Source organism: Leptonychotes weddellii, chromosome 14, assembly GCF_054177405.1.
Source record: "Leptonychotes weddellii isolate Sample4059 chromosome 14, ASM5417740v2, whole genome shotgun sequence".
In the NCBI taxonomy this organism is placed as follows: Eukaryota; Metazoa; Chordata; class Mammalia; order Carnivora; family Phocidae; genus Leptonychotes; species Leptonychotes weddellii.
This window is the reverse complement of record NC_138382.1, coordinates 34,175,311-34,197,260: the sequence shown is the minus strand read 5'-3', so window position 1 is coordinate 34,197,260 and position 21,950 is coordinate 34,175,311.

Here is a 21,950-nt window from a genome sequence, read left to right as displayed (position 1 = left end):
TAAAGTTACTACTGGGATAGAGAGTGTTGCTCTGAGCAAAACCTTGTCACCTATGTAGACACAGGATCCAGCCGCTCTCATTTGCCCGCCCCTGGAGCTCTGGGAAAGCAGGGCTAGCCTCCTTGGGTGACTTGCACCCCCGTACTGTCAAGGTTACTTCTTTAACAGTGCCCCCTGGCCAGCCCTCCTCGCCCTCCTCACTGGCCTGCTTTAGTTCCGGGCCTCACTGGCTCTCCCCCGGATTACTACAGAGTTTGCTTACTGGTTTCCTTCTATCTTGTTACTCACACCCTCCACTCCCAACCCATTTACCCTCCTCTGGGGCCCCTCCCTGTGGGTCAGCCACACTGAACTTGGGAGTTCTCAGAGTGCTCCAGCCTGTTTCATGGTGTTCTCATTGAATACAAAGGAAAACCATTTTTTAACCTGTTGTGTTGACAATAATCCAAATGACAATTTTAATTGCTGGCAAGAGTGTGGACAATCAGGCACTCTAGTAGAGTACTGAGGCAAGTGTAAATGGATACAATCTGCGAAAAAAAAAAATTTTTTTAAGTGTTTACTCTAGGAAGCTGTCATCTAGAAATAACAGCATACAATGTTCAAAATGCATGTACAAGGCTGTTTGGTCAAAGCCACGTTGATAATACCACAAATCAGAAATGACCTAGAAGTCCATGAAGAGCTGAATAGTTAGACAAAGATGGGCATAGCTCTCCATGAATGCTTACGGGGGAGACGTGGGTTAAATCTGTATGTTCAAGCATGAAAAACATTTAGTAAAAAAAATGCCAGATTACTTTCAATAAAGAGGTAGCAACATATATACACACTTTTTTTTTTTTTTGCATAGTAATACTTTTGGGGAAATAATTAACAAACTAATAATAGGAATAACCCATAGTTGGCTATGTGTATATATACTCATGTTAGTGTGTGGGTCTGGCAGTCATTATTGATTGCCCACCTCACTTTCTAACAGAATCCCAACTTCATCTAGGTATCCACCCTTCGGGGGGAAAAAAACAAAACAAAACACAACATTCCCAGCTCTGTGATGAATGCTGACTAGTCTATGCCAATCCTGGTAGTTCCATTCCTCTTCTTGTGATTGGTGAAGAGTGGGCATGTGACTTGGTTTTGGCCAATGAGAGCTGATGGGGGAATCCACTGAGGGAATTCTGGGAAAGGCTTCTCTGTTCTTACAAGATAGAGTCGAGTCTTCGGCATGCATTGCCTCTTCTGAGTGGGACAGTGGAATCGCGGTGGCCATTTTGGAGCCCTGAGGTATCCAAACGCAAGGACCAAGTGCACACACAGAGGATGGCAGGGAGGAAAGATGGAAAGAGCCTGGGTTCTGGTTGATGTCACGAGTTGCTGAGTTAACCAATTTTGGATCCGTGCTGCCTTAGGACTTCATATTACAGAAGATAATCAATGTTCTCCTGCCTCCATCAACAGGAGCCATGTGTGTGCTCTTCCTTGCAGCCCAAGGCTGCCCAACTGCTATGAGAGATTGGGATTACAGGAGCAGAAGGACTTGTACATTCTCATTTATTTGTAATTTAAAAACTGGTGAGATTGTATATAGATTTTACTTATTCTTTAGTTTTTCCCCATATTTTGCAAAGAAAAAGCAGAATATAAAACTGAGGCAGGCTACAGAGAATCCTCCCTGTCGTTATCCAGCACAAGAAGGCAGTGGTGTTGGCACTGACCCCGGTCAGACAAACCTGACCTCTCCTTTCTGGCTGTGCGACTTTGCCTAAAAATCTGAGTGTTAGCCTTCTTAGCCATAAGAATAATTATAACTGCCACCTCCCAGGATTGCTATGGAGATTAAATGTGGAACTCAAGGGTAAAAAACTGGCACCTCAGTAAATGTTATTCCTTTGATTCCCTGAACCTGGACTCTAATTTTTCTCAGGACTCCTGTGGGCCAGAAAATCCAGGGATGAACACTGATAGTCAAGAGATTGGCTTTGGTGAAGAATGGGAGTTCAGGCCTCAGTTGGACCAAGATGGCCCAGGGAATGAGTCGAAACATTATCTCCAATTTGGGACAACAGTAATCCTGAGGGCACCTGATAATGTCCTGAAGGACAGAAACCCGCCCTCACATTCCCAGCTGTTGCCTACAGTTTCCTTGTGCTTTCCCGGCTGTTGAGATGAGGACCCAGGCCACACCTGGATATTGCCACTCTGTCTTGGGGTTCCTGCGTGGGAGTGTAGGAGTTGGTTGTCTGCTTTTTGCAACCTTCACTTAGGGCAGCTTCAGCCAAGCATGTGGCCTCCACCCGCTTTGCGATTGGTGCCTTGCACAAGTTCAGAGGCAGCAGATCCCCCACAGCTCCTGGGGCCCCCTGCTCAGTGGGCTATAAAACACTATTGCTCTCAGCAAGCCCTGGTCATCAGTAATAATGAGACGGCTTTGAAACTGCCACTCTGAAACCCTAAACCAGGCCCAGACCTGTGTGTTGGGCCAAGTGCTTGAGAGAGGTTGGCCAAGGTTCGTAAACTCTAGACTGGGTTTGGAGGGAGCTTTCTCAGCCTGGGTTTCTTTAGGCCCTGAGACTGTTTCAGCAGATGCTGGTCTGGGTGGTATGTGGACAGGCTGATTTACTAGGCTTGGGCAGAAAATGAGCAAAGCCTGGGGCTTTGACTAGTTCTCACTTTGAGGTTTTTGGGAAAGTGATTGAAGCCTGAATTGCATCCCCTGGAGGGAATTCTGGCCCTTTCTCCCTGACCTCATTCCCATAAGGCTCATATATTTCTTTCACCCACCACCCCAACCTTCTAAGATGGAGTGAGTGAGTGATCAGAGCTACCTCAAACAGATTGACTCTTCATAATCTGGACATGGAAGCCTCAGAAGGGAATGGTTTTTGTTTTAATATGATTTTGAAGTTAGGCATGTGATGGTAAAGATCAATACTCCAAAAGACAGTATTAGGTTCTCCCTTCTTACTTTGAACAAAAATGACAAATCCTATCTGGGCTGCCATGGCCAGTTGGAGCCCGGGAAGACCTTGCCAACTATTAGCCTCTGGGCCAAGGAGTAGGATAAAGGCCTTATTTAGTATGGTCCCATAAGCAAAATCCCTAGAAAGGAACCCATGGTGGCCCCTGTTAAACTACATCCCATATGTGTGCGCGTGCATGTGTGTGTGTGTGTGTGTGTGTGTGACCTAACTTCACAGATAAAGTGCTAGTCAGGGTCCCAGCAGGAAATAGACAGCACATTTAAGAGGGATATTGAAAAGAGGTTAGTGAGGGACTGTTTTCAGTCTTGTGGGCTGGGCCAAGGGGAATCTAGAAGGGGTGCTGAGGGGGCAGCAGGCTAATAACAGCAGAGAAACAGAAGGACTGCAGGGGTGAGGGGAGGAGCCCTGATTGAACCTGGGGAGAGAGCTGCTGTTGACAGAGGGTTGCCTGATGAGCTGTGGCCTTTGGTAGAGGAAACAGCCGTGGCCTCCCGGGGCACTTGGTCAGAGGGAGCTGGGGCATTAATACTCCACTTCACTTCCTTCCACATCCTGATCTGCTGGTGCTTCCTCATGGCTGGACCCAATCAGCAGCCAGAGGGCAGGAGGACATATGTGTGCGTTCTATAAAGTTCTCCTTCCTTGGTCACAAGGCGGGGATGAAGGACTCCCCGGTCTGTTCTGCATGATGATCACATAGAGAAGTTTGGTAACAAGTACAGATTCCCAGGCTGCCCCTGGAAGATTCCATTTCAGGAGGTCCGAGATGAGCCCAGAGAAGCTGGTACAGTGCTCTGGTGGTTCTGCTGCTCAGCCAGGATGGATCACTCCTTCATGAGTCAGTGATGTTCTTGTGAGTAAGTGTGATCACCTGGGTCTCAGTTCCAGATGTCCACTGAACCCTGACATCATGTTCAAAGCCGGCAATGAAGTTGACTTATCCATTTATCCCACAAACATTTGCTGAGTACCTACTGTGTGCCAAGTACTTTGCTAGGTGCTGGGGGTCCAGTGGGGAATAAAACCATTGCCCCTTCTCTGAATAGGCTTCTTGGTTTCTCTTGCATCTGGGGAAAATTCTATATCCTCGTGTAGCAGGATGGGAACATTTTTGGGAGATCGCCTGGTATTACTAGAAGAGGCTCTGAGCCTGTTGCTTAACCTCTCTGTGCTTCAGTTTCCTTGTTTGGCATTCAAGCATAATGATGGTGCTTTCTTCCACGAGCATTATGAGGACCAAGTGAAATAATATGTGTAAACCTTAGTCCAGAGCCTTGCACATCATAAACATCTAATACCATTGTTATCATTATTAATCTTACCATTGGTATTTCTTAGTAGATCTTTGTCAACCATCTCCCCATCCCTGACTCCAAAACAACAAACAAATGGGAAAATGCCAACTCTAGACTCATACTTTTGAACATTCCTTCTGAAGAAATCCGGGCAACATCTCTGATGTGATGGAATTTTATCCTCCACGGCTATCCTATTCATGTGTTGACTTGATACATTTTTATATAATTTTTAAAATAGGAAGGCAGTTTGTAGGGATGCAGGGAATTTGGAAATGGTTCGAGGGTAGTGATTTTGAGTTGGAAAACAGGACTAATGGGGAAAAGATGAAAGGAATTGCAATTATTAACTTGTAGGAGAAATGGCTGAGGGGATTGGGGAGCCATCCTCTGGGACAAAAAGATTATTAAAGACAGAATGGCAACCAGCGCTTCTTCAGGAAAGATAGAACAAATGGAAGGCAGAGAGCATGGCAAGAGGGATTTCAGTTCTGCCTAAGGATCTTTGCCAGCAGAGATGGTTATGAGCTCCAGAATAGGCTGTGAAACCCTTCACCCCGTTCAAAAATATAAAGAATTTGCACAATGATCTCTGAAAGTCCTCCCCTGAAGGGGTCACATTTGAATAGGTAAAGGGCAGTGTCATGGGGTGGAAAGGTAGATGTGGGTCCCACCTCCAGCTTGGGCCCGAAATACCCGTATGATGTCCTGTGGTCTCTGAGACGTCCAGTCTCCTCATCTGCAAGGGAAGGTTTTGGAACCTGCCTGATCCTCCAGATACTCTGTGCAAGTCCTGGGGCTCACCTGAAGTTTCCAATCACTGCGGGCGGACACCCCATGTGGCGAACACCTTGCTGGCTGCCACACCTTCTGAAATGCTGAATTCTGCTTTGAAGATAAAGCGTCTCTGTCGACTGGTCAGTTGAAAATTCATCAGACCCGCACATGGAACTTGTGTGTAGCTCTAGACATTTTTTTGGCTCAAAAATGACTTCGCTTTATAGTATTTCACAGAGTTTTCTGCCTCCGGATAAGGAAAGAAGTACAACAAAATGCCTTCACGTGAGGCAGACCCACTGCGTCTCATCATTGGTGTGTCTTGCGCTTGGGTTTACTTAGGCTGCAGGATGGTTTCTCCTCCTTCCACTTTTCTGTCTCCCCGGGGGTCTGTACACGTAAGTCTGGTACAACAGAAGGAGACAGACACTCTATCAGCAACGTACCAGTAAAGAAGAAGTGCTGTGAATCTGGGCAAGGTGGGAGTCCTCTTATCTTGCAGGTTCTGTGCCGAGAGACGGGCCTGTCCTCTACCTTCTGGCTGGCCCAGGGCTTTACTTGCCCAAATCATCCAGGAGGACACTTGAGAAAGCTGAAAGAGTAACAAGCAGGAGAGGAAGAGGAAGAATCCTGGGGAAGGAGGGAAAAAACAAGTAAATGCCTGGGAGGCTGGGAGAGAGGCAGACAGGAGGTGGGGTATCCAAATGGAAGAGGACTCCTTACCAACATCAGGGATGTGGCTTTGTGGGCTCTCGAGAGCTGGGAAGTGAAAAACCCCCCAAAAGAAGAAGCTGGGAAAGCTGAAACCGGTAGGTTTACATGAAGAAATGCCCCTGCATGCTTATTCCCTTTGTGGAGTCTATAGCACTTGGAATGTCCAACTGGAACCTATAATAAAATGTATTTTTTTAAAGCATTCTTCTAGATCAGGACTCAACACACGTTTCCTATAAAGAGTCAGATAGTAAATATTTCAGGTTTTGAGGGTCTGTCCAACTACTTAACTCTGCCATTGTAAGTGAAGGCAGCCACAGACAACACATAAACAAATGGGCGTGGCTGTGTTCCAAGGAAACGTAATTTACAAAACCAGGCAGCTGGCTGGATTTGGCATGCCGGCCATAGATGGCCACTCCCATCCCGGACCAGGGTTTCTCAAACCTTAATGTGCGTGTAGATCGCTTGTGGATCCTGACTTAGTAGGTCTGAGCTGCGGCCGGAGGTTCTGCATCTTGAACACACTCCCAGGTGCTGCTGGTCCACAGGCCACACTTGGAGAAGCAAGTTGAAACTGCAGTGGGCACAGGATGTACAGGAATGAGGTGGCTGGTGTGGGCACATGAGGTCTAAGAGCTGGGGATCGTGGGGCGTGCAGTGAGCTTGCCTGTCTGGAGGAAGCACCATTCCCAGGTCCTGCTGATTAGCGCTCTCTGGGAATACCATCTGCGTGCCCAGACATTCTGATTCATCAAGAGGAACGAGAAGTACAGCTTTTATGGGAAAGTCTTCTGATTTCTAAAGGTTTTTAACCTCCTGATTTTTAGTTTTTAAAGGTTGGCTCAGAAGTTTTTATAATCCTGCAGGAGCCAAATAAAACACGTATGTGGAATGGCTCCTGCCCACAGGCTGCCATTTTGCAACCCTGGTTCGAGAGCCTTGACTGCACGGGGCCTCCTTTCCGTGAGGGGAGTATGGGGCTGAGCTTATGTACACAGCATCTCTCAAGGTCAGGACCTGGAAAAGAAGGTATGCCCTTGATTTTATGGAACAGGCTAACGAGCCTTGAAAAAGACAGAAAACAAAGCTGAGACTCATGCTTACGGTGGTGTACATATTTAAATTCAGGGGGCACCTGGGCGGCTCATTTGGTTAAGTGTCTGACTCTTGATTTTGGCTCAGGTCATGATCTCAGGGCCCAGGGATCAAGCCCCGCATAGAGCTCCGTGCTCAGTGTGGAGTCTGCTTGGGATTCTCTCTCTCCCTCTCCCTCTGCCCTGGCCCCTGCTTGCACTCTCTCTCTCTCTCTAAAATAAATAAATAAAATCTTAAAAAAAAATAAATAAATTCAGGCAGATGAATTACAAAAATACAGCCCCTGTGGACAGACTAATTGCACAAAGCTGTTTTTCTGCAGGGCAGAAACTCCACATATAGGGGCTGACCTACCAAGGAACTTTCTCAAAGTTCCTGCGCTGGTAATGAAAAAGCTGGTATTTGAACTCAGCCTTGTGGATCCCAAATTCCATGTCCCTTACACCACCACCCACTGATTCTAGTTTTGTTTTGTTTTGTTTTTTAAAGATTTTACTTTTATTTATTGTCAGAGAGCGGGAGGGAGAGGGAATCTGAAACAGACTCCGTGCTGAGCGCAGAGCCTGATGTGGGGCTCAATCCCACAACTGCGAGTTCCTGACGTGAGCCGAAACCAAGGGTCGGACCCTTAATCGACTGAGCCACCCAGGCACCCCTGAGTCTGGTTTCGATGGGTATTTCCAAGTGACAAAGTTTAACAACCTATCATCTCCCTGAAATCCAGCTGTAAGCCGCATTTGTAAGACACAGGCATGGCCAATGTGATATTTTCGTCTGAAATATTTACAGGTGGAAAGAATTAAAGCAAGTGATGGAGTATTGAAGGTTAATGCCATCTTTTAATATGGAAAAACTACTCTCTCTGCAAGAAATATACTTGTGGGATAATCTTGAGATATGTGTGTGCGTGCTCAAAATGTCAGCCAGAGTTTCATTAATTTCAGCCTCCCCCTAGAACACTACGTTATGGTTCTGAGGCTGCGTGCTAGTGTTCTGACAGGCGGGACCACGGCGTCGGCCCTCGGGGGGGATTTACGGGACGACGTGTGAGGAATCCATCATGCAGTTGGGCTGGTGCCCCCAGCTTCTTAACCAGAGATGGGAGACGCAGGACGAATGTTGCCTCCACAGCTTTGGGTGCTGTGTCTCAGCTCAAGCTTTGATCCACCAGGACAAACACTTCCACCAGGCAGGCCAAATTAATAAGATGGCTTAACAACCCAGCGACTCAGGATACAGAGGAGTGCTCGGCCCTCAGCTTCTCCTGGGCCGTTATTTAATAGTTCTCTAGGCTAGAGGATCATGTTGTAGAGTTTTTAGGCAAGCAAAGGGCCTGGTGGAGGTGTCTACGACCTAGCCTCATTTATTCTGGCCTAGCTGGGAAGATCACACTCACAACGGAACCACAGCCAGTATCTAAAGATCACGGGCCCAGCCATTCCATTGTGGATGCCTGCTTTAAGAGCCCATTCGAAGGGCTCCTCGTCCTCTCAGCATAGCGCACAGATTAAGAGGCCGTCTCTAGAGGCAGCTGGCCTTGTCTTCCGCTCCCCGCGACCCCACGTTCAAGCCGAGTAACTTGGGGGAATTATACAAGCATTAACTTCCCTCACCCGCAACACGGGATCAACGTTACTCCCTGCTTTGCAGCAATGCCGGGAAGATGACAGATACTGGGGTGACAGCTCCCAGCACAGCACTTGGCATGCCGTAAACCCCTGCTGGGTTGTTGTCTGTGTTTGCAGGGTTTCCACACTCTGAGTGGCGTCCTGGATCCAGCCCCAGCTTTGGGGCGGCCTGACCGAAGTTTGAGTTTCTGCTCTGCCCCTCACCAGCTCTGCGATTTGGGGTAAAGCCTTTAATCTCGCAAAGATCTTCCTCTTCAGTAACCCGAACATAATAATAGTGCCTGCCTTGGGGAGCTGTAGTTAAGACTGAACAGTGGTTGTATATGAAATGCTTACGCTCAGTGTATGACAATGCCTGGCATATACTAAGCACTCAATAAATGTTTATTGTAAATATTAAGTAGGATATGCACTTTGGAATCTGAGAAGCCTTTGGCTACATGTTAAAGGGGATAGTTCTACTCCTCCTCTAGAACATGTCAAAGAACTCCGGAGAGTCTAACTGACCTTCGGAACTTTTATCTTTTAAACTCTGAGATCGTGCCAAATGTACTTCTTTGCACTTATTGGGAAAGTAAATTTCTAGGGTGCAAACGGTATCAAAAACCCATTAACTGCCACCCAATTCTTTCTGAAATGAATCTGTGGACCCAGTGTTGGGGAAGTGCATAAACCCAAACGAGAGTTACTGTTTATTGGGCAACTCTAATGCGGAGAGCACAGGGCTGGATGCAAGGTGGTGAATGCTAAGTCCGATAACCCTGCAAGGCCACTTTTATCGTCCGTGTGGAAAGCAGGAGGAGCCTGAAGCACAGAGGGGATGAGTAAGCAGGGTCTCAGAGCTTGGGAACGATAGAGCTGGAACTTGAGCTGTCTCACAGCAAAGCTCCATGTTCATCGCTGCCATCAGGGCTGCCAAGGGGCAGCCCTTGCACAGAAGTTCTGTCTTTGCACTTCGCTGTCCTGACACATCGAGCAAGGCAGGTGTTCCTGTTTGTTTTGTAGAAGAGGAAACAGGCTCAGAGAGGCCATGGAACTAGCATGTGCCCACACAGCTGCAGGCAGAGCTGAGACTCACACCTCTTTATCCCACCTGTGCTGCTCGGACTCAGAAGCTGGACGGCTTCCCCAGTAGGCAGAACCCGCTCACGGACGTGCTTGGGTGGGGGAGGAGAGAAAAGTTTATCCGAGAGTCCCTTAAAGAAGGTGCATTTTCCCATTATTGCTGTCTCGCTGGCAGCTCCTGTCATCCTGAGAAGATACCCAGAGACTGATGTGCAGCCTGGCATTGTTGCCCCAAATAAACCATGGAGGGCCGATTTTCCTGCAATGCCGAAACGGCTAGCCTGGGTCTGCGAGTACACATTTCTCACTATAAAGCAAACAAGCCGACTGGCAGAGCACTGTAGGGAAAATGACATCACTGCAGAATTTTAGGGCTAATCATTTAGCTGGATTAGCCCCAAAGTGCTGTGTCTAAAATCAGCATCCCTGCCTCTTTATGTACTCCAGATGAAACACATTAGCAGAAATATGGCAAGGGACACTCACAATACTCGGTTCTACACTCTCAGCAGTTTTTGCAAATCTGCAATTAGTCTAAAGGGCCTGGGTAAATTAGGCCTCTTGATAAATGAAGCACCTAGACAGGCCTCAGATTTATTGGATCCCACTGTCCCACTGTCCAGAGCCCTCGTCAGCTCCTTGCAGGGCAGAGACTGTGCAGGGGGAAAGGGAAAGGGAGCCAATTCAGGCCTGGAATTGCCCCCAAATCTTTGAAAAGATCGTGCTCCAGGCTGCCGCCTCTTTGGCCTTAAAAGTCTCTGCCAGGAACATAGTAGGTGAAGTCGGAAGCCTTTGCCAGGAAGTTTGTAGGGGGTGGGGAGTGGGGGTGGGCACAAGAGGCCCACTCCACGCTCAAGACAGGAGAGATGGGGGAGGCAGGGTTCCGTCCCATTCTGGGCCACCCAGCCGCCTCCTGATTCCTTGAACTGCCCATGGTTACGGATGGGCACCACGGGCCTGCCCTCTCAGGGCTTGCTCGCTCGCTCTCAGTTGCGGTTCGTAACCCATTACTTCCCCAAATGAGGTTTTCCATGTGCTTCATGCAATAGACTGCAGGGGTGTTTGGACGATACGGAGAGGTCAAACGGATTCCAGAAAAGTACCCCAGAGTGGGGGTATCGGTCATGCCTTCAAGCAAACTCCAGAGGCCAGAGGGCTGTCCGTGGCCTTGGCTCAGATAAAGGGAGGGGACGGCCCGGGCCTATTACCCTGATTTATGCCTGTGAATCGCGGGACGCAGTTCACAGCCCTACTGGGGTGACACCTGCTAACTCTGCTGCGGTTGCTGTGCAGGCTGCGTGCTGACGTCAGCTCAACCCGGCTGGTGGAGGGGGCCCGCCGAGGTGCGCGCGTTTCTGGGGTGGCGAGAGTGATTTTGTGTTGAGTCTCTCTTATTTAAGTTTTTATAACATGTTCTTTCCTGATTACCAGAGGTAATGCATGTTTTGGGGTGCACAGTCTGAATTTTTAAATTTAAAAAGTGGCAAAGTAATAGAGGCTTATGTAGATGCTCTAAAATTGAGGTCCGTGCATGCATGCGTGTGCATGTGTGTGTCTGTCTCTCCCTACCTCTTTCTGTCTCTAGCTTACAGTCTCAGGATCTCTGTCTCTCTCTCTCTCCTCTCCAGAACCTGGCGGGGCATGCTGTGGCCCTCCGGCCCCCTCACCTCATTCCCCAGACTGAGTACTTTGTCACTCAATTCCTAGCAGCCGGGCATCGCATCGACAGGCTGGTGAAGCGTCAGGAGCACCCCAGGAAAACTTGTGAGTTTTCCAAGACCCTGTCCTCCTAGAGGCAGCAGGAAGTGCCTGGCCAAAGCGCCGCCTGCAGCCTGCCGTGATTCAGTGTCTCTGGCCTGCAGATCAGTTGGGCGAGTCTCCCGCCAGCCCACATTGATTTCCTGTAGATTACATTACCTCCAATCACAAAAGAAATTGTGCTCCTCTCCTGGAGTGTCAGGGCAAAATGAATAGCAAACATTTTCCTGCAGGCAGCTCGGCTCTCCTATCCAAGGCGCCTGAGCAAGCAGGGCGCTGTCCTTATCCCTGCCTGCACCCCCGCAACTCCCCCCCACCCCCCCCACCTCAAACCTTTCCTGTCCGACTCCCTGAAAAAGTTTCCAGGCTGAGGTGGGGCATCCAATCCAACTTGGAAGACACAGGATACTCAATTATGCCGCGGTGAGATCCGTCTGTGTCTTAAGACCTTCTAAATTATGGAATTAAGAGGGTTTAGTGGGGGGCGGGGCTGAAGAGCTAGTGACACTAGATGTGTTCAGAATGTGGAATGTCTTTCTCATATATTAAAAAAGATGCTTTGAATATCATCAAAGAGATTGGGCAATTTTTATTCCTTTTCAAAGTTGCTCTAAGTACTGATTGGGGTCTCTGGTCTGGCTCATGTGCATGCGTGTGCTTGTGTGTGTGTGTGTGTGTGTGTATCACGAGGTCCTCTCTAACTATGTTTGGTTGGTGCCAGGTTCACCTTCTGAAACCCTGGCGTACAAGGACCGTCTCGTTCATGTGGGCAGCTTTGGCACGGAGTCCTGGCACGGCGGACGAAGAGAGGTATCAGCACTTTTCAGACAATGAACTAGCAGAAGGCAGGCGCCAAATCTCCCAAGTGGGCTTTGTGGGGGAGGTGAGGTCTGTGTGTGGCTTACAACCCACCTGCAAAGGCTGGACGAGGCAAAGGGACAAGACATTTGAAAAGAAAATAGTATATTCCTTCTAGGGGCACCATGGTGGCCACATCAGCATAAATCTCCACCCAACTGAGCGTGGGTTTCTGTGTATCTGTGTGAAATAATAACAGCAAAAATTTTAGTTGATCACTTCACCAATATTTACTGAGCCACTGTCATGTGCCAGGCATTGGGTAAGTGTTCTGTCATCTGTCTAGCCTTCCACTTGTCAGATAAATTTAATCCTCACAATAAGGGCGCGGGGTGGGGGGGGCATCCCTGTTTTATTGATCAGAAACAGAGCCTTAGAGAGTGTATATGGCTCTCCAGGGTATTATGGATAGAATCATGTCCCCCACGCAGCCCCCAGTAGGTTGAAGTCCTAACCCTCAGTGCCTTATGTGGAAATAGGGTCTTTACAGCTGATGAAGTTAACATGAGGTCATTAGGGTGGGTCCTCATCCAATATGACTGGTGTCCTTATAAAAAGGGGAAATTTAGGCCAGAGGGAAGACCATGCAAAAACACAGAGAAAAGATGGTCATTTATTTACATTTAATTACAAGCCAAGGAATGCCAGTGATTCCTGGTAAACCACCAGCAGCTAGGAGGGAGGCCTGGACAGATTCTTTCCTCACAGCCCTCAGGAAGAATCAACCCTGCCAACACCTTGATCTTGGACTTCTTGCTTCCGGAACTGTGAGTCAATACATTTATGCTGTTTAGGGCACCCAGTTTGTGAAACTTCGTTATGACAGCCCCGGAAAAATGCGTATACTCAAATTCGTGTAGTCCATCCACGGTACAGGTGGGTGTGGGTCTAGGCCATGCCTGTTACATGGCTTAGGCTGCACACCACCTTCCTCTGTGGAGAAGTACACAGCACCCAGGCTTGCCCAAGTGGGCCTCGAATCTTTTGTAGTTACTATATTGGGGTGGTTGGACGCAGAGGCTGACGCGAGAATTTATTGTACATCTATATATTTTAGCTTAGGCAATTTAAAAGCCTGCTAATTTGATAATTTATAGGACCTTAAAATGTTTATATCCTTTGACTTATTTCTAGAAATTCATTCAAATAAAATAGTAATGAATATAGATACGTATTTATGTAGAACTATTTATCACAGTACTATTTATGTAACAGGAAATGGTCCCCAAATGGTACAAAAAGCCACATTTCTTTAGTTTTCAAAGTGGAATTAAGTCTGGTTGAAGCCAATGCTAGCTAAGGGTGGTGACAAGAGTTCTCCATTCCTCAGCCTCGAGCTGGGTTTAAGGACCTTGGCAGAGCATCCCCAGCCGTAGTGGGTGGTACCAGCCCCAGAGACAGTCACATGGCAGGCCCTCCCTGAGGTCACCCAGGGCACCAGGCTCAGAGGGGGCCATAGTTCCACCCTGGGTCAAAGTCCAACCCTCATTTCTCATCTTAGTCTTGGGAGGAGCCAGCCGCTTTTCAACAGCTACAGCTCACAGCCTTCATTCCTCTCCTTGGACAGTGTAGCCTACAGCTGCTAAGAGCCTTCACTTTTGAAACACAAAGAATCATACTCTCCTCCAAAGTTTTCAGTTTCCAACTGGGAGCAGAGTGAAGCCTTCAGGAATGCTTTGCCTCTCTCTCTCTCCGCCGGAAGAGGTATAGCTTCGGCAGATACTGGAAAAGAGATGTTCACCTCTCATGCGACCATAGAAGTCAAAACAAACACAGACAACCAAAACGAGAAGAAAGCACTTCCTTTTTAAATAACCACTCTCTAACACCTATGGTGACAATGCCTAAATGCCTAAGAATACAGGCTGGTTACATCAGTTATGATGCATACCCACATTAGAGGTAGACATTAAAATTTTAGTTAACAATAATAAGAGAAACGTTTTCATGGGAATGAAAAAGCAGAACATTCTATTGGGCTTCTATTGCTTGCAAAGCAAATTACTACAAACGTAGCCACTTAAAACACCACCTACTTATTATTTCATGGTTCTGTAGGTTCTGTAAGTCCAAAATCCCAGCGGGCTCAGCTGGGTTTTCTGCTCAGGGTTTCATAAGGACTAAAATGAATGGGTCAGCCAGATGGTGCTCTCATCTGGAACGGGGGTCTTCTTTTATGCTCATTCAAGCTGTCAGTAGAATTCAGTTCCTTGTGGTGGTAGGACCAAAGTCCCTGTTTCCTTACTGAATGTCGGTGGGGGCAGCTTTTAACTTCAGTAGGCTTCTAGCCTTCCTTGCCATGTGGTCCTCTCTATCTTTTTTTTTTTTTTTAAAGATTATTTATTTATTTATTTATTTGAGAGAGAGAGAATGAGAGACAGAGAGCATGAGAGGGAGGAGGGTCAGAGGGAAAAGCAGACTCCCTGCCGAGCAGGGAGCCCGATGCGGGACTCGATCCTGGGACTCCAGGATCATGACCTGAGCCGAAGGCAGTCGCTGAACCAACTGAGCCACCCAGGCGCCCCGGTCCTCTCTATCTTTAAAGCCACGAAGGGAGGACCTCCTTTGCTTCAGACCCTCTCATTCTTCGTGTCTATCTCCTGGTAAAGCCCCATCTTTTGTCAGGCTCACCTGATTAGGTCAGGTGACCAGGATAATCAATCTCCTTTTCTGACAGTCAGCTGTGCATGTAACATAACCTAATCATGTGGGTGCCATCCCATCATATTCACACTCATGGAGAGGAGATTAAACAAGGGCATAGGGCATTGGGGGTCATCTTGAATTCTGTCGAACACAGATATAAGCAGTGTAGACAGTAAGATCTCAGCCATGGAACATTTATATGCTCGGAAAACACTGGTGTGACAGAGACCTCCATGTTAATAAGATCGTTTTGTAGGGTAGGTTATGGATGCTCCTGTTTTCTTCTTTGTTCTTTTCTGTATGTTTCCAAGCATTTTATAATTTGCATATATTCATTTTATAATCAGAGAAAAACCCACATTATTTAGATAAAGAAACAATTGGGCCTCAAACTAAGAGAGTAATGCATGACTAACAGGCATTTGATTTGTGGCATTACTCATGTAAGGCTGAGCAGTTCATTCATTCGTTGACTCTTTCATTCGTTCACTAGCCAAAGCATAGAAGTGCAGGCAGATTGCATTTTCCTGTAAGAGTGTGTGATGATGGGGACCTTCTGTGTCTCCATCCTTCCTGGAATCGCTTGATACTTTTCAGCAAAAAGATTCCAAAAGGCAAGTGGCATTTCTGTTCGTAATTACTCCTGGGAAAAAATACTCAAGGCAAGTTGCTCAAACCAGTTGAGAAATACTTTGCCACTTCTATTTTCCCACCACAATAGCTTGATCATTTTTAGGTTTTGAAATTTCCCGTTGTCTTTGTTAGCAGAAAACACCAGCTTCTCATAAATAACCGAAATGAAGCAACAGAACTCTTGGCTCAAATTCACTTTTTCAGCCTGACATGTCAGAAGGATCCCGATGCCAAAACTCTCTCTCGAAACAGAAGTGTGGCCCTCGGAGACCCAGCAACACAAATGAACCAGAAACCCCTATGGCAGGAACCCCCTCCACTAACATTAGAAAGAGGAATTGCTCAAGGAGGAGAATCTCAGCATGTGGCAACATCACCAGGGGCACATTGACTGGCCGTCTTGGGGCATTCTGTGTTGGTAACAAGCCTAGGGCTCAAATAAAACAATGAGGAGAATGTGACGTCAGTGGGGCTGTGTAGAAAAGTAGGCAAAGTGTCCCTGGACTAAATGGGATGCTGTCCTGGTTTACCTCTGGGGCTCCCTCACCATGCGTCTTCCCTGCTCAGGTGCCTCAAGGTACCCGCCCCCAACCCCGGGACCCCGTTCTCGCTCTCAGTTAATGAAGATCACTAGGGTGTTGATTCTGGTGTGGATACTTTCAAGAGTATTTGGATTTAATAAGAGAGTATAAAAGGTGGAAAAGCTTTGAAGTTGGCAGGGAAGAGTTTTCTAGTAGTGGAAGGACCAATAAGGGCTTATTTTTGCTCAAGAGCCCTATCCAGTGTCTCCAAAGTCACTCCCTTCCAACCAAGTCTGCACAATTACTGTATGGTTTTGTACGGTGTTGACCTGGCCCAGGGACAGGTCCCAAGGACTCTTGTCTGTTGGCCTTAAGGGGGTGTGGCTAGCTGGAGAAAGCTCCTGAAGGCATTCCTGGAGAAGGGGTAAGAGGCTCTTCTTTCGGAGATTGGGTATGTTCAGGCAAAGCTGAAATCACGTCAGCTTTAATTTTTTAAAAAATGTGGCAGTTTTAAAATACATACAAACTTCTAAATTATGAAGCATAAGAGATAAATGGATAATCATGAAACTGCTGCCCAACTAAAGATGAAGAACATGATCACCCTCCATCCATCCCTGGTACAATTCCTCATGTTTGTCCCTTTCCTTCCCACCCCCACCCCCCAACACTTGGCAAGTAACCACTATCTGAATGTTGCTTTCCTTTTTTTTTTTAAAAAACTTTCCTTATTCCTACTTTTGTCATTATAGTTTTACCACATATCCACTAACCACATATTATTTAGTTTTGCTTATGTTTTCAACTCTATATAAGGGCTATCACAATGTATGCATTCTTTTGTGAATTGCTGCTTTTATTCAACATTACGGGTTTGGGATTCAACCATTTTTGTGCCTGTGGCCTTGATTCATTCATCCCCATTCCACTTTGTATCCCATTATATGAATACAGGAGAATTCAATCATCTATTCTCTTATTGGTGGTGCAGCTTCAGTTTTTAAGTTGGTTTTAAATATGCTTTTACCGTCAGATTTAGGGTGGCATTTATTCCAATAGCGGTAAAGACCAGGTGTGGTTGGATAGGAGTGGGTAATTGCGCAGAAGAAAGTAAAAAGGAAACATTTTGAGGGTAAACCAGGGAGTGGCCCCAGCTCTCTCAATAGTTTCTTTGTGCAGATTATTCCACCATCCTCAGAAACACTTTTTCCATGACATAAAAGAGTTGGATGAACTTCAGGTTTCCCTCCAAGGCAACCCTTGAATGCAATGAATTATTCACTCCCTTAACACATAGTGAGCACCTGCTGTTTGCCCCCATTGCTAAAGATTCAGTGGGAAACAAAACAGATATGGTCTTTGTCATCGCAGCACTCTTAGACTGGAGGTGTCAGAAAAGAAAAGGAGTAGACCAAAATCAAGTTGTTGTTGTTGTATTAATCACCCAGACATGACCATCTTTAATGTTATGGGAGCAACATAGGGAAATGGAAATACTTTAATGGGTAAATTGAATAATAGCAACAAAAACAATAATAGTTCCTACTTATTGCACTTTTGCTATGTTAAAGTTGTTTTTAAATGACAAACTTTGGGTTAGGACTATGCTGGAAGCACACATGGGATGAGGATGCAGAATTCTGGACGGGCTCCCTGAGATAGAATGCTCAGGAAAAGGCTCCTGGAGGATGGATATGAGGCTTAAGAAGAACCAGCCGCACATAATCAGGAGGAAGAGAATTCCAGACTAAGGGAACCGCATGTGCCAAAACCATGGGTAGAGCACGAACTTTATGTGTTCCAGAACCTGCAAGAACCGTAGGAGAGGGAAGCCTGGCTCCAGGCAAGCCCCAGGCACATCGGGGAGGGATTCTGTGGGCTGTTGTCAAGGTTTTGGATTTTATCCCATGTGCAAAGGGAAGGTGCTAAAGGGTTTTAAGCAGGGGAGTGACATGGCCAGATCTGTGTTTTTAGAAAGTGGGGGGAAGCAGCTGGAGTGGAAACAGGCTCTGGTGGGAAGGGCAGGGGCTCAGACCACAGCAGCGGTCAGGGAGGTGAGGGAGAGGAACAAGCCAGGTTCCATGATGGTTTGGAGCCAAGAAAGGGGCATCGTTACAATTTGTTTTTAATGAGAAACATAATCAACATTAGGGATCAAAGGGGAAATAATCAGACCCAGCCCGCTTCATGGGAGAAGAGAAAGTTCAGAAATGACCGAGCCGCACAGATAAGGAAAGTTGTGATCCTTCAGTAACAGGACAGTACGCATGATCTCTGCGTCTCCCTCCCTTACTCGCTTCCATTTCCTAATTGTTTTACCTGCAGAGCATCTTTCAAAATCTGGTTGGGAGATGTCCTCTTCTGCTGGAATGCTGCAGACAACAACCACCTTCCCCGGTCTTCAGGAGGCCAGGGGACATCCTGGCCCCCCAGCACCCTCCTCCCTTCCCCTCCACCGCCCCCTCCCCATCCAGGCCAGTGCCAGCGCCCCTTCCTGGCCAGGAGCACCCAAAGACCCGTTTTGTCAGATCCCCACCTTGGCACAGGCTTTCTATCTCCCTAACAATATACTGCCCATTTAAAGTACCGTAAAACATGACCGAAGGGGGACTATCGCTGGCTGTTTAGTATGCTTTAAAATTCTTTAATTTGCTGTACCACAATAACTTGCACTTTAATAAAAGCAATCTCTCGTCTTAATAGGCACACAATAAAGAGTTATTTATAGGAGGCAGTGTGCAGGCCCGAGCCTTCCAGGTGTGCCCCAGATTTGAAGCCCCGGGCGCGAGCTGCAGGGCCCGGGCCGCCGGCCACAGCCCAGACAAGCCTGCTAAACGCCGCCACTTTGCCGTGTCCCCGCCCCGGGGCCTGCAGCCGGCCGGCCCCCCGGGCTCCGGGGCCCTGCACAGCGCGCTCGGCGCGCTGATTTATTTCGGTATTACGTTTAATTGTTTCCTTCTTGTTGAAGCCTTAACATGCGATGCTTGTAAATCTGACCCGAATCCTCCATATGGCGCTCTGGTTTTCCATTTTCAAATGCATTGGCCCTGGAATAATGACTGTGGTGTAACTCAATTTGAGTTCTGCTGCTGGGGACTTTATTACATAATGCTTTCTAATTGACCCTCATAGTTTAATAAGACAGAACATTTCACCAGAACATTGACAAAAGTTATTAATTTTCACTTCAGCAGAGACCCATGTCCCAATTAAATCCCCTGGGAATGCCTGACTGACTGACTGACCTCATTATGGCTAATGCTTATTAGTCCTGTGGAGGGGATAGCATCACACACTGTTAAAATGCCTAAATGAGCACATACAACCGTCCAACGTGATTACAACTTACATACATGACTAATTTTACTCCCCTGATCCTTGTCTGGTACAATGAATGTGGCGTGCTTCTGTCATACCATGGGATCAGCCATCGAGGATTTGGAAGGTGTCATAAAAAGGCCTTGTGAGTGTGCTGAGCTATACCCGGTTGAGTTATATCTGTCTTTCTAGGAACTTATTTCAAGTGTGTGAGCGTCTTTAAATGGGGAGGTTGACTCACACCCATTCCTTCTTTAATATGGAACAACCAGTACTCATTTTTTTATTTGTTTGTTTAATTTTTTTTTTTTTTAGCCAACTTTAAAAAAAAAAAAGAAAAGAAAGAAAGAGAAGGAGAAGAAAAAAGACTACCACCAGCAGCAGCAAGGAATTATTCCAGCCTTCCTGCTTGGGGAGCTTATAGTCCCTGATGCGGATTCTTCTTCCCAGGGTCTAGTTGTATTCACACATTTTCTCTGAGCTTCCATTTCACAGAGGACAGTGGGTGGGAGCTTGTCGAGTCACTGCCCCTGCTTTGTTTGGTCAGCTGTAACGTGGGGGCTTCCTAGGTGCCGCCCCGAGTCACCCGTGATGGGACTACTGCTCCAACTAGTCCCCCATTGTGGGAGAATCTGCTGGAAGGTCATTTCGATGAAAAATGTGTATTTGCCCCTGCTGGTAAAATTGAAAGCTCAGAGTGGCAAGAAAACGAAAGTAACGAAGGCTTACGGCGTCTGAAGCTTCAGATTGTTTTTTGCCTTTTCTTTTCCTGGTCTACACAACAGTTTTATCTTTCAGGCAGTCTGACCACGGCTCAGTGTCTGCTTTTCCCGTGCATTGCACTCATTCCTCCTGGGCTGTGTGATTTGACACATGACAACAATCTAACAGTGGAGATCAAACTCCTCAGACTCTTTGCAATGTGACAAGTAATGTATATTGACACAGCAAAGTGCACTCTGGAAATATGAGTATCTGGGCGGGCACCCGACCTCCTTGCTCAGCTAGAGATAGCTTAAATCATAGGCTTCAGTTGCCCACAACGATAAAGCCCAAATTTAAATAATGATAACCAGCTGAAAGCTGCAATTCAATGAAATCTTTTCTACCTGCCCCCCCTTTTTTTTCTTTTGTACTGTCATACTGAAAGCAGGAATTTGGTGGGGGAAACAATAGCAATAATAACAAAAGAAAAAGACAAAGGCAAAAGAAATTAAACTAAACCTCCCGGGGGAATATTTGAAAGTACTACGCATTCTGCTCAACCCCCCATTTTGCAAGTGTTTACTAAATAACTCTTCATATGAGGCACTGGGGACAAGATCCCTGCCCTCCTGAAGCTCACAATCCAATAGGCAATCCTGTCAACACTGAAATGCAGGTATACGGGGTGATCAATTCTACTGAAGGCAAAGGTTGATGGGAGCCCAAAGAAGGGATGTCTAACCCACAGTTGATGGTGGTGGGGGTTGGGGGTTAGGTAGTCCAAGGAGAGCTTCCTACAGGAGACATTTAAATTGAGCCTCAGAAGGTAAGTAGGAGATAGCCAGGCAAATCAGGGAGGACAGGCTGGGCTCGAAGTAAGAAAGCATCATTTCTTTCTGTCCGTCATTCATCAGACAAGTGGGCATTCAGCCCTACTGTGTGCTCAGTGCTGTTCGGGCTCCGTGTCTGTGGCTGATGCCAAAGAGTGACTCCTGCTGGTGACCCAAAGTATAGCAGCCTTTTCAACGGGAAGAGGCTTCACCAGGGAGTCAAGGAACAGAAGGCACTTGGGACCCGTTTGTGGAGTAAATGGTTGAGGCAATGCACATTGCAGAATAGTGCACTCATTCCCCCAGAAGAAGCTTTTCAAAAACACTGCCGTGGGAGAAGAATCATCGAAGAGCCATGTGAACTGGGGGAAGAGAGAGCTCTGTTTGGATGGGAGGGGGTGTTCGTTCAGAGATGTTGCTGAGGGCATGGCTGCTAAGCTTTGTGTGTGGTTTTGGTGCTTAGACCTGGTCATGCATCCTTCTTCTCTGCTGGAGCCTCCTGTGGCCGAGCTGGAGCCAGCTCACCCTGGCTTGCCAAAGCCAACTTCAAGTTCAGTTGCATCACATCAGTAGCTTGAATTTGGTCCCGATGGGAGTATTTACACCACAGGAACTGGTAAAGCCTACAGACCAGAGCTTCCGTTCCCTAGCCACCCCCACCTCAGAGAGCCAGTTGTCAGACACTGATCAGCCCACAGCTGTCTGCACACGAGGATCCCTAGCAAATGTATGCAAAAACATAGCATTGCTCTTATCCGAAGCCTGACAAATGCCCAATACCACAATGCAATGCTCTGGGAAAATTCGGTGTAAGTGCCAGGGGATACTGATTTCCATACAGGGCAGTCTTGGGACCCTTACGCTCAGGTTGTCTGCAGAGAACAACAGATAGACTTCTGAGTCTCTGAGAGGATTCTGAGTCAGGTTCCTGAAGCAACATCATGGATGAATTACAGAAATGGCGTGAGCCGAGAGGTGGCCAGGCGGCTGCTGGAGATGTCCTACTCAAAGTTACTTTACTTGAAGGAACAAGTAGTGAAATAATAGTAAGGGAGAGGGTTCTGGGCCTCACTGAGAGAGTGGCAAGTGGCAAAGAAGGTGCTCCGAGATGTATGTTTTC